Here is a 4,569-nt window from a genome sequence, read left to right on the forward strand (position 1 = left end):
GTAACGCGCTTCAAAGGGTACCGAGCGCAGGTATACGACCGCGTATGTGAATGCTTTACTTTTCGGTCCCTTGACACCACAGACTTGCTATTTGGACACTAGATGACACAACTGACGAGGAAAAGCAATAATTTGTGCTTGTGTAACAACTGTTTTTGAAAAAGTAACGTCTCCGAGCCAACAGTTGAGAGGCAGCGTGCTCTTCATATACTCCTATTTTTCTTACCATGCAGTAGTTTTACGTTGTTATTGTGCATTATATTTGCAAAAAATGAGTCGATAAATAGATAAAAGTGAACCGAACTATCGTCCAAGCCCTCGTCGTCGGCGACCTCCAGGTGAATTTATACAAGACACTAAAGAAGAGGTGCCAAGCGACACCGACGCCGAAGCAAGTGCGTCGGCTAAGAAAATGAAAGCGTCGGTGTCTGACGTCGTTGTAAATTTGAGTTTCTGTTACCGAATCATAGAATTTATTTCTGTATTTTCTGCTATTTCTGACATAGCTATTTGCAGAAAGTGTAAAGGTAATTTATCATTCGGGAATTTAGATGACAGAGGACTTGGTTTTAAAATATCCGTGAAGTGTAAGTGTGGCACTACACTCATTGATTCAGGACCATTTATTCATAATAGTTTTGAAATTAATCGAAGAATAGTTTTTGCTATGAGATTACTGGGAGTAGCTCGAGAAGGCATAAACATTTTTTGCGGTATAATGGACTTGGGACAAGGATTGAGGCAAAAAAGGTTACGAGAGAATAGTGCAGCACTTATACGCGTCTGCTAAGAAAGTTTTTGATGTTTGTTGCAAAAACGCTGTACAAGATGAAATAAAAATAAATGAAGAGAACGAGAGATCTATTCAGAATTTGACTGTTAGCGGTGACGGTTCTTGGAAAAAGCGCGGGTTCTCGTTTCTCTTTGGTGTTACCACGTTAATAGCTTATCACTCAGGAAAAGTAATAGATCTGATCGTTAAAAATAGTTATTGTCAAGCATGCATCTACTTTAAACACAAAGATTCAAACGGTCCGGAATATGCAGAGCTTAAAGAGAATTGCCCAATAAATCATCGAGGCTCTTCGGGAAAAATGGAAGTCGATTCTATGCTCGAAATGTTTCAAAGATCCCAGGAACATTATGGAGTGAGGTACAGTAATTATATTGGAGATGGAGACGCCAAGACTTTTAAAGCCATTATAGATGCAGAACCTTACGGTGATGATTTGAAAATAACGAAGAGCGAATGCTTGGGTCATGTCGAGAAACGCATGGGCAGTCGACTACGAAATTTAAAAAAAATTTAAAAAAAAATTTAAAACAAATTAAAAAAAAACTGTTAAACTCGGAGGTAAGGGGAAACTTACTGATGTTCTTATAAAAAAATTAACAAAATACTATGGCCTAGCCATTCGAAGGAATGCGCATAGAATGACATGAAAAAAGCAATCATGGCCACTTATTTCCATTTAATATTAACCGATCAAGAGCCGCAGCACTAGTATTGTCCCCCGGACGCCGACGTGATGTGCGTATCGCGTCGCCGAAGCTGAAAATGCAGCACAAGCTTATATTCATCCTTCTCCATTACATCCTGATGTGAAAAAGCAGATACTGCCAATTTACGAGGATTTATCCCGTGATAACTTGCTTGAGAGATGCTTGGGTGGCTATACGCAAAATGCAAATGAATCTTTTAATGCGACCGTATGGCGCTTGGCTCCCAAGCATCTAAACTGCGGCTGGAAAATCGTTGAGATTGCTGCTTATTTAGCCGGAGGCATGTTTAACGATGGCTACACATTCTACAAGTAATGACAGATTTGGAACTGCAAATCGGTTTTCAGTGTAAAACATTTGCTGACGTGTACGACAAAAACTGAGTGGAAAAACAGGAGCGTAGCCAAAGCAGGTCAAAAGAGTCCAGGACAGCTAAAAAACAGGAAGCAGCGGTTCAAATGGATGCATTTGCAGAAGAGGAAGGCATATTTTACAGCTCTGGCATCGCAGACTAAGCTTATGTAGCCGTAAGTCCCCTTAAACACTACTTTTCTCTATCGAAAACTTTAAACGCGTTTTTCTCAAAACATAAAATTTCGCGCGCCGTGCAATATAGCTCAAAGAATTCTTAACCGATTTTAATGAAATTTTGCACACATATTCTTTGACTTATTGACCTTTTGCATGACATTAAAATTTTATTAAAAATTCAATAATAAATATTGTTTTTTACCATTTGTTTGTAACAAAAAAGTGATTTTTTTTAAATTGTCTTGAATTTTTAATTTTTTTTAAATCATTTGTCATGCAAAGCGTATTAACATATTTTAACGAAAAAATTTTGGTTTTTTTATTTCAGTTAATTAGAGCGACCTGGACGTTGCACGGCGCAAATTGTAGGAACCCACTTCAAGCAGCTGCTGCGCCGCCATTTTGAAATATTTTTACATGAAAAAAATATATAATATACTTTAAATCCTATATATTACAATGTACTTTATACCGATTTCATAAACTTTTCCATTTTTTCAAAAAAAAATTCTTGAAAAAACGACCGTTTACATAACCCTCCCCCCTTAACCCAACCTTCACACTGCAAACCGGATCTCGCCTTTGCCTTAGCGCGAGCGAGATCACATCGCTATCGAGTGGCCGCGTGCGGACTCGTCACCGTATACTCGAAGTCTCGTTCCGTTGCAGCGCGGGAAAGTCCCGATTGCCGATAGTACGATTGACCACTGTGCGCGCTTACAGTGAGCGCATAGATGCCGGACTTGCTCCGCGGGGATCACTGGGAGACGGGTTGTGGTGCGTCAATGAGTTGATATCGTTGTCCCAATTAACAGTTTTATTGACACAGAGAATTCAGGATCGGTCGTCGCTGTTGGTCGCACCTTCCGTCCTCGCTGGGCGGACGTGCCGAATCGTCGACCAATGGTTTCGTCGCAGTGAGGTCTTCATGGACGGAAGACTTTGGAGGTCGCGTGTCGCGATACAATAATTGAGAGCCTGACTCGCTACGGTCGGCAGCCTTAGACTTCGCGAAACTGAGATGCGCCAGATGAGACGGCGTTTTAATTTGAGAGAATCGCACGAGATTGATCGCCCGTTATAGAGAGACTGAGCTTTTATCTCCGCGGTTTCAAAGCTGGCGATCAGTGATTGGTTCGGCCTCGCGACACATCGACAGACTTTCCTTGTTTTGTTGTTGATTTATAGATCTTTGATTTCGCGATCCGATTTTAAGATTGCCATAGCAACCAGCTAGCAAACAAAATAGATCGAAGTGTCGCGAGACCGAATGTTTACCGGCGACGCTGGTCACAGGTAGCACATACAGAAATCTGTATATCATCTACCTCTCGAAAATTCTAAATAGAATCTTCGAGAAGCCTAGGTCGATCGATTCGAGGGAATCGCGAAAGGCGACAAGACTTTAGGAGAATATGAGGCGAGTCCCGAACAACCACAAATTGTAATGATTGGTTCGACCTGGTAATTCACTAGATAATTCTTATCATCAATTGGTTTGTGTGCAATCGTACTGTAGGCAATCGGGACGCTCCCTGCAGCGCAGCTTCGACACCGTGTCATAAGGATCCGCGTCAGGATCACACCGTCGTCGACTCGCCAGGATGCGAGTTGACCTCCGCGATACTTAGCCAACCGATCTCCGGAAACGAGATCGGAATCATTCCGTTACCGCGACGCATAGGCGCGTCCGCGGCATCGACTTCATCGCATTTGCGATCTTGCTAGAATGAGCCGGCCTTGTTAGATTACGAAGGCAGATATATCAACTAAGGTTCCGCGTACAAAGGCAGACCGCCGCATCACATACATTGAACCGCACCGAATCTCCGCGATAGGAGAGGAATTGTATCCGAGATACCGTCACCGAGGCGATACACCGCGTGTAGCTCCGCTGCAATACCACTGACATATCGCCTATACTGTATTGCATCAAATAGCAGCGAAATAGCAAAAAGAAATTGTCAACGGGAATTAAAGAGGCAAGAAGCCGAGAACGTCAACAGACGAACTTGCGAATACGCGACAACACCGTCCGCGTCCCGCGCACAGCATCTCGTGAGTCATCGCCTCTGACACAACAAAGCCTCTGACAGCTCGTATACAAATCGACGAAAACCAACGGCGTCGACACTCAATATCTAATTTAAATGTACATCATCAGCTGTTTTTAAATATACGACTCAGTTTAATTATTAAATCAACTGTTTCTAAATTATTCCGCCTCCTACGAATCCGAACCAGCAAGCGATCCAAAACGCGACGCATTGCGGTTACAAGTTATTTACATGTTTCCACTATTTACATGGCGGGACTGATATTTTATTCGGTGCTGCGGCCTTCAATATTTATTGCATGACGGTTAAATCGTTCAAATTTAATGACATAATGACATTAAAAAAAATAATAATATGAGAAATTGTATGAAAAATGATGAGAACAATTTTTACCAGGGATGGCATATGTACGCCTTTAAGTGGCCATTTAACCGTTGTACTATTCTTGTACTATACTTGTACTCGTTATTTCTCTATT

The 4,569-nt window shown here is 41.8% G+C and overlaps 1 long non-coding RNA gene across 1 annotated transcript; it reads left to right on the plus strand.

Annotated features, from left to right (window-relative positions):
- The first annotated feature begins 41 nt into the window (after nt 1-41).
- On the plus strand, nt 42-2,542 carry LOC116850469. Its single transcript, XR_004379351.1, has 2 exons — nt 42-2,030; nt 2,363-2,542. It is a non-coding gene; the product is annotated as an uncharacterized LOC116850469 (long non-coding RNA).
- Nucleotides 2,543-4,569: the final 2,027 nt, after the last annotated feature.

The sequence above is a fragment of the Odontomachus brunneus genome, unplaced genomic scaffold (assembly GCF_010583005.1).
Source record: "Odontomachus brunneus isolate Ranch 3 - 2012 unplaced genomic scaffold, Obru_v1 Obru_scaffold_146, whole genome shotgun sequence".
Lineage (NCBI taxonomy): Eukaryota > Metazoa > Arthropoda > Insecta > Hymenoptera > Formicidae > Odontomachus > Odontomachus brunneus.